This window comes from Triturus cristatus, chromosome 11, assembly GCF_964204655.1.
Source record: "Triturus cristatus chromosome 11, aTriCri1.1, whole genome shotgun sequence".
Classification (NCBI taxonomy): Eukaryota; Metazoa; Chordata; class Amphibia; order Caudata; family Salamandridae; genus Triturus; species Triturus cristatus.
In genome coordinates, this window is record NC_140594.1 from 1,178,679,333 (window position 1) to 1,178,693,128 (window position 13,796).

General features: G+C 47.3%; 1 long non-coding RNA gene across 1 annotated transcript in view; it reads left to right on the plus strand.

The window, feature by feature from the left end:
• Window positions 1-12,929, plus strand: part of LOC146788671 (uncharacterized) — a 38,795-nt gene extending 25,866 nt beyond the window's left edge. The window contains exon 3 of the long non-coding RNA XR_014970894.1: window positions 12,134-12,929. This is a non-coding gene — a long non-coding RNA (uncharacterized LOC146788671). The remainder of the gene's footprint in view (window positions 1-12,133) is intronic.
• The last annotated feature ends 867 nt before the right edge of the window (window positions 12,930-13,796 follow it).

Consider the following 13,796-nt stretch of genomic DNA (forward strand, 5'->3'; position numbering starts at 1 on the left):
CTGCTCTGGCATGAAACTGGACAAAGGGAAGTGGGTGTAACCACCCACTACCCTGACCCTCCTAGAGGAGTGGTCATAGAGCTAGTCCCTCCCATCTTTTTACTATAAGGTACCAAAGCTTGCCAATGCAACTTAGATTACACCTGGACGACGCTCTACAAAGAAGAATCCTGGCCCTTCGACGTTCCACTATCTCTGGAAGACTGAAGAATCTCCCTTGGAGTCAAGGAGTGACTCCCCTGCTTGGCAGGCACCAAAACTCTTCAACAACGGTTGCAAACTTTACCGCTCCCGCCGGAGCCCAAAGTCTCTGCGTCCCCTGGAGCAGATTTCCTGACCTCTCAACGGCCATTTTGAGTCCCCAGCGAAGCTGTGGCATCTGGACCCCACGAGTGACGAGGAACAGCAATACCAGGGAACCGTGCACTGATTTCAAGTGCAAGCCCTAATCTACGTCCAACGAAGTTGTGCTTTAGAACACTTGTTGTCCGTGTCCCTAGCAGGTCTAGTACCGAATTTCAGCGGCCTACCGCGTCCCGAGTGACCGTGGGCTGTTGTTAAACTTTTCTTGCAAAGGCGTCTTTGCGGTTGCTTGCCCGTTGGCTAGTAACTCACCTGAAGACTTCCACATCGACTTCAAGGGCTCACCTGGTTGCTCTGGGCCTGCCCTCACTTACCTTTGCTGGGTAAGTCCATCAGACCTTGCTGGTCTGCACCATTGCCAATCTTCACTCCACACGAGACTTGCGGCTGCCAAGGCTTGTTGGCTCCAATCCGGGTGCCAACACCGTCGACAGCTGCAGACGTTGTGGGCCCTCCTGAATCCACCTGCTGGTCATCGTTGAACCTTCCTGGACCTCGTGAGCGAAGAGACAAAACACCATCAACGACCTGAAGAGACGCCACAGCTGTGGTCATCCATCTTGCTGGCCACCGGTCACGGGCAAGTGACTCTGAACTCTGTCCCCTCAATTTCTAGGTCTTCTGCAACTCCAATCCATCTTCGGATTAGAACGGACATCTCTCCAGTCGTCACAAGCAGCAAGTCTTCAGTGTTCACCATTGAAAACAGCATCGCGACCCGACACCAAAGGACACCTATGCACCCGGCTTCCCTGGGTGAGGTAACTCGTGCACTCCAGTGCCCAAGTGTGTGTTGGCTCTAGAAATACTTACCCTGCAAGTTGCTTGCCTGTTGACTTTTGAGAAGTGCCCTAAAACTGTAATTTACAAACCGCGACATTTGCCATTGAAACGTATAGAAAACCCGTGTGTGTGTTTAGACACTGCACGCGTCTCCTGTGGGCTGGCTACTTACCTGCTAACACTGCAGAAGTGAAGCCCCAGCGATTCCCAAGGCCCTAGGCCTCTTCATTTTGCAAGTTGAGTTTGTTACACCATTTTTTTGTATATGGTCTGGTACGCCCCTAGGGCTACAGCCATATTTGTGCTTAATTTATTGAGAACTGTTGATCTTTTGAATGTTTACCTGGCTCTAATCTCATAAAGAGATTAGTAGAGTATATGTAGAAATAAATACATATATATTTGATATATATACCTGTGTGGTGTCTTTTCATTTGGTAATTCAAGAGATTATAAGGTAAAACAAGCTGCTTTACATTCCTCAGAGACATAGCCTGAAGGCTGCTCTCCACAGCTACCACTAGGATAGCTTTCTTTAAAGGTTGTCTTAAACCTATCTACCATAAGAGTCGAATTGGACTGGTGCAAGGTGGCCACTATAACTAGTGACCAGCATATGCCAGGCCAACTTCTCACATTGGTGGGCAGCGTGTGGGATTCCAGCTTGCCATTGTTTTACCAGAAAATCTCTACTTGAATTACTAACTGGAAACCACTTAAGGTACTCAAGGTACATATAAAGTCAAGCTAGTATCAATAAGTTCTACTGAACTTAGAGCTGTTTGTGAAGGGACAAGCACACCCTTGTTACAGCTCAAGCTAGGTCCAGTAGGCCTCAACTAGTGTAGGTAGTACAACACTGCACAACACTAGTATGTCTCACCAGGGTGGAGCCAGTGGGTCCACCCCATCTCAGAACAAAGATGTAGCCTACACTGAACTGAAGGCCTTATGCTTTGAAAGACAACTGAGGGTGGGCAGGAGTCCCTCATCACAACACCTGATAGATCTGTTAGTAGCATATGACCTGAGACAAGCTCTAGTAGCAAGTGGGTCTGCATCAGGGGGTAGGTCAAACATAGTCTCTGGGTCTGATGATGAAAATCAAGATGACCTGGACTCTGTGGGGTGAAGGGCCAGACCCAGAAGGGTCTGAAAAGAACAGAGGAATTCTCCCTAAGAGAACTGACAAAGTGGGAGGAAGGCCTTGATCCCTTTCAGGGGACTCTGACCATTCATACCACTCTGGAAAAGAATCTGCTCACCAGAGGAACTCCAACTTTCCCAGGGAGTCCTCCTCTGAAAGAAGGTTCAAGATGCTCCAGTATGAGGAAGCTAGGCTTGCCCTCAGAACCAAGCAACTGGCCTTAGATAGGGAAGCCTTCGAGCTCCAAAGAGCTTAAAAGACGGAGGGGTTAGATACCCCTGGTGGCAGCAACAGTGTCCCTAGAGGTAGAGATTACATGCCAGATCATAGGAACCTGTCCAAGGTTGTTCCTCCCTACCAGAGTGGGGATGATATCCACAAATGGATAACTGCTATGGAGAGGACATGTAAAGTTCAACAGGTCCCCCAGAAACAGTGGGCAGCAATCTTGTGCCTCTCCTTTTCAGACAAAGGGAGATACAAGCTCCTCACTGTTAGAGAAGAGGATGCTAATGATTATGAAGTCCTGAAGAGTGCTTTGATAGATGGGTTTGGCTTAACCACTGAACAGTACAGGTTGAAGTTCAGAGACACCCAGAAAGCACAGACTCAGGATTGGACTGACTTTGTTGATTGTGCAACCAAGGCTCTAGAAGGTTGGCTGGTGGGTAGTAGAGTAACTGATTTTAAGGGATTGTATAATCCTATAATGATAGAACAGATCCTTAATAATTGCCAGAACCAGTTGTTGCATCAGTACCTGGTGGACTCTGATCTGACCTCTCCCCAAGAATTGGGAAAGAAGGCAGACACATGGGTCAGAACCAGGGTGAGGCAGAAAAACCAGAACCAAGGTGGTGACACTAAGAAGCAAGATCCTAAAGGCTCAGATAAGGGTGGGGATAAATCTAAAGACCAGAAGTCTTCACAAGGGCCCCAAAAATCTGCAACTGGTGGGGAGTCACAAAAAGAAGCCAAAAGGGAAAAGGCCAAAAGAAGCCCTGGTGCAAATTCTGTAAACAGATAGGGAACTGGACGTCTGACTGTACAAAGTCCAAAGACCAAACCACCACCACTCCAGCCCCTAAGGCAACTGTTCCCCCTAGTGCAGCCAGTGGTGGAGGTAATACTCAGAATAAGGGTGTGGTAGGGTTGACCCTGGGTTCTGATGTGGACTCTGGCCTAGTCAGAGTACCAACACAGGCAATGCTAGTTTGTGAGGGAGACCTTGATATGTCCTTCCTGGTGAGCCCCAGTAATCTGGGCAAATACAAACAGCAGCCTATCATAAATGGCAAACAGGCTTTGGCATTTAGGGACACAGGTGTTAGTGTCACCATGGTGGCAGAGGACCTAGTGGACCCTACACAGATCATCCTGGGTGAAATGTACCAGGCAACCAATGCAAGCAACACCAGGACCAACCATAGCCTGGCAGTTGTGAATTTCTCCTGGGGTTGGGTAACTGGCCTCAAAAAGGTAGTAGTCAGTGCAGACCTCCCTGTCGAATGTTTGTTGGGCAATGATCTGGAGACTTCAGCCTGGTCTGAAGTAGAATTATGGACTCATGCTGAGATGTTGGGCATACCTGCAGAGGTATTTGCTGTGACCAGGTCCCAAGCCAAAATGCATTAAGCTGAACCAGCTCTGGATCCTGAAACTATGGACCAGGTGCTACCCAAGAGGAGGAGCAGTAGGGTTAAGGCTGGGCCTTCCCCTCTGTCTCAGATCTCAGATTACCCTCCTGAGGGAGGAGAAGCAGAGCCTGAAGAAGGAACTGCCCCAGAGGAACTTGAGCCTGGTCAGGTTGAGTTCTTGGAGGCAGGGGGACCTTCCAGGGAAGATCTGAGCAAAGAGCAACAGTGCTGCCCCACTCTTGAACCCCTCAGACAGCTGGCTGCTGCTGAGGCTGCTGGGAGTGCTAATGGGTCCCATAAGGTTTATTGGGATGAGGGGCTCCTATATTCTGATGCTAGAGATCCTACCCCTGGAGCCACCAGGAGGTTGGTAATTTCTCAGAAGTTTAGGGGGTTCCTCTTGACCCTAGCACATGATATCCCATTGGCAGGACACTTGGGCCAAAACAAGACCTGGGACAGGCTTGTACCACACTTTCATTGGCCACACATGTCTGAAGACACGAAGGAGTTTTGTCGCTCCTGTGTCACTTGTCAAGCCAGTGGCAAGACAGGTGGCACCACAAAGGCCCCCCTGATACCACTACCTGTGGTGGGAGTTCCCTTTGAAAGGGTAGGGATTGACATTGTTGGTCCCCTTGACCCACCAACAGCATCTGGGCACAGATTTATACTGGTGGTAGTGGATCATGCCACCAGGTATCCAGAAGCTATACCCCTAAGGACTACCACAGCTCCTGTGGTAGCAAGAGCCCTCATTGGAGTTTTCTCCAGAGTGGGTTTTCCAAAGGAGGTCATCTCTGACAGAGGTTCTAACTTTATGTCAGGATAACTAACTGCAATGTGGAAGGAGTGTGGTGTAAACTACAAATTCACTACTCCCTATCACCCACAATGCAATGGGTTAGTTGAGAGATTCAACAAAATCCTTAAGGGAATGATTAAAGGACTCCCAGAGAAGCTTAGTCGAAAATGGGACCTTTTACTTCCCTGCCTTCTGTTTGCATACAGGGAGGTTCCTCAGAAGGGGGTTGGCTACAGCCCTTTTGAACTTCTGTTTGTGCACCCTGTTAGAGGACCATTATGTCTGGTGAAGGAGGGATGGGAGTTACCTCTCAAACCTCCCAAACAAGATGTAGTGGACTATGTACTTGGTCTCCGCTCCAGGATGGCAGAGTACATGAAGAAGGCCAGTAAAAACCTTGAGGCAAGCCAAGAACTTCAAAAAGCTTGGCATGACCAAAAGGCTGTCTTGACTGTTTACCAGCCAGGCCAGAAAGTGTGGGTGTTGGAGCCTGTGGCCCCAGCAGCTCTCCAGGACAAATGGAGTGGGCCCCATACAATTGTTGAAAAGAAGGGAGAGGTCACCTACTTGGTAGATCTCGGCACTCCCAGGAACCCCCTTAGGGCGCTCCATGTCAACAGACTTAAGGCATATGTGGACAGGGCTGACATGAGCTTGCTCATGGCAACTGATGAGGACCAGGAGGAGGAGAGTGACCCTCTCCCTGACCTGCTCTCACAGAACCCTGAAGATGGGTCAGTTGATGGTGTTGCTTTGGCAAGCAGCCTCACTGAACATCAACAAACTCAATGTAGACAAGTGTTACAGCAGTTTAGACATATGTTTAGCCTGACCCCAAGTCAGACTTCCTGGTGCACCCATGAGGTGGACACTGGAGACAGTCTGCCTGTAAAGAGTAAAATCTACAGGCAACCTGACCATGTCAGGGACTGTATCAGGACTGAAGTCCAGAAAATGTTGGAGCTAGGTGTTATTGTGCCCTCAGATAGCCCTTGGGCTAGCCCAGTAGTACTTGTCCCAAAACCTCACACCCAGTGCGGTAAGAAAGAGATGAGGTTTTGTGTTGACTACAGGGGCCTCAATGCAGTCACCAGGACTGATGCCTACCCAATACCAAGGGCAGATGAACTAATAGACACTTTGGCCTCAGCCAAGTATCTCAGTGCATTTGACCTTACAGCAGGCTATTGGCAAATCAAGTTAGCTGATGATGCCAAGGCTAAAACAGCATTTTCGACCCCTGGTGGGCACTATCACTTTGTGGTAATGCCCTTTGGCTTGAAGAATTCACCTGCCACATTTCAGAGGTTGGTGAATAAAGTTCTGACTGGTATGGAAACCTATTGCGCAGCATATCTTGATGATATTGCTGTCTTTAGTTCCACCTGGCAGGATCACCTGGTCCACCTCAGGAATGTTCTGGAGGCCCTGCAGAAAGCAGGCCTCACTATCAAGGCCACCAAGTGCCAGATAGGGCAGAGTCAGGTTGTGTACCTGGGCCACCTTGTAGGTGGAGGCCAGGTTCAACCATTGCAGAGCAAGATCCAGACCATAATGGACTGGGTAGCTCCAACCACCCAGACACAGGTGAGAGCCTTCTTGGGCCTGAATGGGTATTACAGGAGGTTTGTTAAGGGATATGGATCTATAGTGACCCCCTTAAATGATCTGACCTCCAAGAAAATGCCAAAAAAGGTTCAGTGGACAGCTAGCTGTCAAAAGGCATTTGATGACCTCAAGCAGGCAATGTGCACTGCCCCCATCTTACAGAGTCCAGATTACAAAAAGAAGTTCATTGTCCAAACAGATGCTTCAGAGCTGGGTGTGGGAGCTGTACTGTCTCAACTTAATGATGAAGGTCAAGACCAGCCAGTAGCTTTCATAAGCAGAAGGCTGACCCTTAGAGAGAAACGTTGGTCAGCTATTGAGAGGGAGGCCTTTGCTGTGGTGTGGGCCCTGAAGAAGCTGAGGCCATACTTGTTTGGCACTCACTTCATAGTTCAGACTGACCATAAGCTCCTCCTATGGCTTAAACAGATGAAAGGTGAAAATCCTAAACTGCTCAGGTGGTCCATTTCCCTACAGGGGATGGACTATACAGTGGAATATAGACCTCGGACCCAACATGCCAATGCAGATGGACTCTCGAGGTATTTCTACTTAGAACATGAAGACTCAACTGGTCAAGGTTAGTTTAATGTCCCTGCGTTTGGGGGGGGGGGGGTTGTGTAGGAGAGTAGGATCTGCACTTGTGTTGCCCCCACTTTTTTTCTGATGTATACACTGGTTTCTGGCTATAGTCTGGCTGGGTCCCTGCTAATCAGGGCCCCAGTCTAACTGATCTCTCTAAACAACTTGGTGTGCATATTAGATGTACTAGTGATTGGATACTGTGGTACCTTATGAGCCCCTAGTATATGGTACCTTAGGTACCTAGGGCATTGGTACTTCACAGGCCTACCAGGGGCTGCAGCATGTATTATGCCACCCCTGGGAAGCATTCACGATCTGACACCACAGGCCTGCTACTGCAGCCTGTGTGAGGTAGTGTTAGCAATCCTCACTGAGATATAGGTTCCTATATCTCACCATACACACACATATAAACCTATCAGTCACCCCTATGGTAGGCCCTATCAATCCCAAGGGCAGGGTGCTTGGTTTACTATGTGAGGGGGTGCTTCTGCCTGAGCAGGACCCCTCTGCAGCTGGCAGAGTCTATTCTCTGCTGCTGTTTGTGGATGCGGTTAAACCATATACTCTTAAGTGCATTATAACCTCACGGTAAATGCTAACTTTGGAACGACTGCATCAAAACATGTCGTGTTTGGTGTCAAACAACTTGGAATCCTACCCCCACACCAGTAACTGGTGTGGGAGTAGGATCCCACCCTTCTAGAGGGGACGACATGTACCGACTGTACTACACGGTAGAAATCTTCTAGAGCCCTGGCATCACAAAATGGATGCCACCAGCACAGACACCGGGCTACCCTCCTGCTGCTGACCGAAACTCGCAGTGGAGGGAGCCCAACAAAGGGTTTCCTGTCACAGGGAGGTGTCACCACCTCCCAGACAGGATTTAGTGTATTGGAGCTGGGTGGGTGCACTCTTAGAGTGCTTTGAAGTCCTGCACTGGGGGAGCAGTAGGCTCCTCTGTGCATATGCCAGCTCAAACCGGTTCAGGGGCTACCTGCCCCTGCTCTGGCACGAAACTGGACAAAGGGAAGTGGGTGTAACCACCCACTACCCTGACCGTCCTAGAGGAGTGGTCATAGAGCTAGTCCCTCCCATCTTTTTACTATAAGATACCAAAGCTTGCCAATGCAACTTAGATTACACCTGGACGACGCTCTACAAAGAAGAATCCTGGCCCTTTGACGTTCCACTATCTCTGGAAGACTGAAGAATCTCCCTTGGAGTCAAGGAGTGACTCCCCTGCTTGGAAGGCACCAAAACTCTTCAACAACGGTTGCAAACTTTACCACTCCCGCCGGAGCCCAAAGTCCCTGCGTCCCCTGAAGTGGATTTCCTGACCTCTCGACGGCCATTTTGAGTCCCCAGTGAAGCTGTGGCATCTGGACCCCACGAGTGACGAGGAACAGCAATACCAGGGAACCGTGCACTGATTTCGAGTGCAAGCCCTAATCTACATCCAACGAAATTGTGCTTTAGACAACTTGTTGTCCAAGTCCCTAGCAGGTCTAGTACCGAATTTCAGTGGCCTACCCCATCCCGAGTGACCGTGGGCTGTTGTTAAACTTTTCCTGCAAAGGCGTCTTCGCGGTTGCTTGCCCGTTGGCTAGTAACTCACCTGAAGAATTCCACATCGACTTCAAGGGCTCGCCTGATTGCTCTGGGCGTGCCCTCACTTACCCTTGCTGGGTAAGTCCATCAGACCTTGCTGGTCTGCACCATTGCCAATCTTCACTCAACACAAGACTTGCGGCTGCCAAGGCTTGTTGGCTCCAATCCGGGTGCCGACACAGTCGACAGCTGCAGACTTCGTGGGACCTCCTGAATCCAGCTGCTGGTCATCGTCGAACCTTCCTGGACCTCGTGAGCGAAGAGACAAAACACCATCAATGACCTGAAGAGACGCGACAGCTGTGGTCATCCATCTTGCTGGCCACCGGTCACTGGCAAGTGACTCTAAACTCTGTCCCCTCGATTTCTAGGTCTTTTGCAACTCCAATCCATCTTCGGATTCGAACGGACACCTCTCCAGTTGTCACAAGCAGCAAGTCTTATGTGTTCACCATTGAAAACAGCATCGCGACCCGACACCAAAGGACACCTATGCACCCGGCTTCCCTGGGTGAGGTAACTTGTGCACTCCGGTGCCCAAGTGTGTGTTGGCTCTCGAAATACTTACCATGTAAGTTGCTTGCCTGTTGACTTTTGCGAAGTGCCCTAAAACTGTAATTTACAAACCGCGACATTTGCCATTGAAACGTATAGAAAACCCGCGTATGTGTTTAGACACTGCACGCGTCTCCTGTGGGCTGGCTACTTACCTGCTAACACTGCAGAAGTGAAGCCCCAGCGATTCCCAAGGCCCTAGGCCTCTTCATTTTGCAAGTCGAGTTTGTTACACCATTTTTTTAGTATATGGTCTGGTACGCCCCTAGGGCTACAGCCATATTTGTGCTTAATTTATTGAGAACTGTTGATCTTTTGAATTTTTACCTGGCTCTAATCTCATAAAGAGATTAGTAGAGTATATTTAGAAATAAATACATATATATTTGATATATATACCTGTGTGGTGTCTTTTCATTTGGTAATTCAAGAGATTATAAGGTAAAACAAGCTGCTTTACATTCCTCAGAGACTTAGCCTGAAGGCTGCTCTCCACAGCTACCAGTAGGATAGCTTTCTTTAAAGGTTGTCTTAAACCTATCTACCACAAGAGTCGAATTGGACTGGTGTAAGGTGGCCACTATAACTAGTGACCAGCTTATGCCAGGGCAACTTCTCACAGCGTTGTAAAAGTTTACCTTGTTCAAGCGAATGAGTGTTGAGTTCCCTTGTATGTTATGTTTCTACTGCCAGTACTGTACAACACATGTGATGACTCACCAACCTCTTGCTAGCCAGATAATTAAACCAAATGCTATCCAAGTTTTCAGCCTAATTGAATAATGATGCCCCAGCGGCCAATTACACATTTTTCGTGTACTCCTCCTTCTAGGGCACGCCATCTTGGAGTTTAAGTCCTATTTTTATTTCACTTGTTGACATTTGTTGGAGACAAATGGCGGCACAAATGCTTCCCAAACGCAAGGCACACTCGCAAGTCACATTGGCGAGGGTGAAGTTGAGAGGGTTTGGAGCCCCAGGCGAAGGCAGCTGCTGCTCCTGGTGGCTTTGCAGTGTCAAGTCTGTGATGGCAGTCAAAAGGTTCAATGCTACAGGGAGTCCCGAAAGACTCCACAAGTCAGTCTTCTAATGAAGTGATAGAACCCGTTGGCCTGGTTTTGATAAATTGAAGCATGCCCGGCAGTAGGGTGCGAGTCGTCTGTGCAGTGTTCTTGGCACACTGCAGTTGGAGCACGATGGGGCCAGGTGGGTATGCCCGTCACTCTCCCTGGCTTCAGTCTCCCTTTGAAAATTGGGATCTTTCTGTGTCACCATGCAGCAGGGCAGGATAGACTCACCTTCTTAGACAAAGTGTGGGAAAGGCATTATTAGGGGCGGGCCTGCATGACTGTAGTTAATGATGCTCGGCTCAATAGCAAAGAAACAAGTTCCTTTACTGATAATAAAGCCCTGGTCACAGGACAGCTGGTGTTCAGATCCCCAAATAGTTCCTAACTGTCTCCTTCAACCCCAAGAACCCTCTGTACAATAGACACAGACCTCTGACCCCTGTAACATTCTAAAGAATATATAGAAAATAGAATTCAAGCCCATAACACAGTCCCCTTCCTTAACCAGAAATACACCAACACTTAAAAAAAGAGAAAGAAGTAGATACAAGTGAACAAAGAAGAGTCCATAAAGGTCTGGTGGAGTAGAACTGAAAAACCATAGGTACAATCATAACAAGCAAGGTTCTTTGGTACTCTAATCTTTCTACTAACCTTACTCACAGTATTATATTCCTCAAAATACATACTAGGTAAAATTCATCACCATTTGCATCAGCAACACATGACTGCTCCATCTCACTACCGCCCAAACCATTCACATGCGCGGCCTTTGAGGATGGGTCATCTGCGGACAGGAAAGAACCACTTATACATATAGGTTGAATGCAGCCATCCTCATGCTGCAACACCTTTCCACCCATCTCTCCACTCTGCAAGATTCACCTCCACATTCCTCTTCATCTAGTATGTGTATGTATACTGACCTTATTTCAAATCTTCAGCCACTGTTTCTGATCACCTCCATCATCAACATTAGAATGTGTTACATGCGTTCATGCCCCTCTTCTATCTAGTACTGAGTGCTTGTTTATGGTGAAGTAGGGATGCTGGACTAGTCACGCTTTTTCTGATGGAGTTTAGACACTGGACAATTCCATACGGAGACCAAACATGAACAATCAATACTTTACTATTAGGTGTGCACAAGTGCTTTGGCCATCTCGGCGATGTACCTTCTATGAAACGGACAGAACGGAAAGAGTACTTCTTGAATTATATCCTAGTTATTGAAAAAGGAAATGTAAACACAGCAGAAAAAAAAGAGAATGTTATTGCACTCAGCGGGTCCTCATGGGATTAAACTGTACAACCAAATGTCTAACTGTGCAGCCATTGGGAAAACCAACATAATTGTGCATTTCTGGATTCTGGCAATTAATTTGCACTTAAACTTTGTGCAAGGACCAGTAGTTGCGTCCCAAGGAGATTAGTCTAATCTGAGTGAAAGGGAGGTAGTAGACGAGTCGGTTACACATGAGTGTGAAGTAATAAATGCACCTTCCGCTGTTGTGGACATTCTTGACTGTTCCAAAACCTTGTTGGATGAAGCTTCCACTTCACCCTCACATCTGGAAATATGGAAGAGAAAGCCGACTATGTAGCTGAAGGGTTATGACACTGGCGATTCTCTAAAAGACATCAGAGCCCTATGCTCAAGTTTCTTGTAATCTATTTTTTAGGTTTTGCCAGCATAGTGCTTGCGCTGTGCTTGAGAAATCTGTTGTTTTTAATATAAACTTAAAAGGGACTTACATCCCACCTCTTCTCATTGCTGGCTACTCATTGGTTCCTGTGTGTGCCACTTACCTTTCCTCCATTTCTATTGGCTGTAGCATATTTTCCTGAATGTACCAATTCTTTTTCCTCGTCTGCTTCTCATATTAGTTTCCCACTACTGAAATACTGTTAACATCCACTTTGGTGGAACTATATTTTCATAAAGTTTTTCCTTTTACTATTACAGCGTATTTATACAACAGTTTGTCACCGGGAGAGATTAAGTGATTTGCATAGAATCACAGGATGTTGCGCGATGCAGCCAAGACTCGAACCAGGATCCCCAGCTCCTGAGTCAGCAGCTCTGGCTGCTGCACCAGAACCTTTCCACTCCCGTGTTATCTGCTAGGGAGCTCTTTCCTTCTCCCGGATGGTGATTGATGTAAACAGCTCTTTATTCATTACATAGGTGAAACCGATGCATTAACAATGCTAGTTCTTTTTTCTTCTTCATCCTTTCTTCTTTGCAACTAGCATGGGGTTTTGTCTTTTGTTATTAAAGGGGGAAGGTGTAGGGTGGTGGAATGTTTGGTTTGTGTTCCACAATTTGCTTGGTTAGGGGAGTTGAGACATAGAGCAGATAAAGATGTTTCTACTTCTCAGGTGTGCACCAAAATAAAGCTAAGAAAAGTATTCTTCAAATGTGAATATTGTGGACATCACCACTACAGTAACGCACTCGGAGTCAAATCCCTGCAAGTTTGATGCATTACAAGTGGCAACTTCCATCACATCACAGGACACAGGACAACCCTGAAACGACTTACATTTGAGCTAAGTTCTCAATCACAGTCTGATATTGTGTGTTTTAATAAAGTCACAGACCTATAATGTCCCGGCAAACAATTCCATAATTTAATCCTGAACTCAATACTAGTAGCTCTGGCACAGTGAAAACAGAAAATGTATAAAAGATTTAGAAGTATCAAAACAGCAAAAAAGTTCAAAACTCAACACATTTATAAAAAAACATGATAAATGTAATAAGCAAAATGACACAAAAACAAAAAAAATCTGATAAGGAGAACATGAGATATGAGTTTTTCAACATTTAAGGCAAAAGTGTAAAGAAAAAGTAAAGCACCAGTCATTAGTCACTGTTCGTGGGTCACCGGGACATATAAGCACGATGTTAAGCTGACCGCAATGGCGTGCACGTTTGATACGCCAAGCAGATTAGTCCCCAGGACCTGATTTAAAGATTGGCAGGCAGGCTGCCCCGACACAAACGTGACGGATATCCCGTCCGCCTAATTATAAGTGCCTTAGTGTATCCCAGGTGTCTAATTACAAGTGCATTGGTATATAATGCACTGGTAGTTAGGAGGATGGGATATCCACAACGTTTGTGATGGAGTAACCTGTGTGCCATTAGTCTCTGAAATGAAAGTCAAAATCCTTCGGTCAGGCGAGGAAGTCCTCTCGAAGCTGGGTAGCCAATAGATGAGGTTCCACTGAAGCTGTTGGTTGTGCCGGGGAAAGATCAGAGCAGAAAAAGTTCAAATTTCGGGCGCAGGGATGTCCCCTTGACAGCCGGATACATTAGTCTCGCTTGGACCACAAACATGCACCGGTCCAGAGTGACAAATTAGTTGACCTGGTCTGTGCAACAAGAAAGCCACCTAGAACAGAAGGAGTATACGATCAGCTGGGTTTGTACCACTTAAAAACTACCTAGGAGAGAGGAGACACTATTTATCATGAAGCTGGGCTGTACCACAAGAAAACTGCCCTGAACAGAGAGAGCATATCATTAACCTGGACTGTACCACATGTAAATTGTCGAGTAAAGAAAGAGCGTACCACAAGCCGGGGCCCTACCACAAGTCAACTGCCCAGTACAGAGAGTG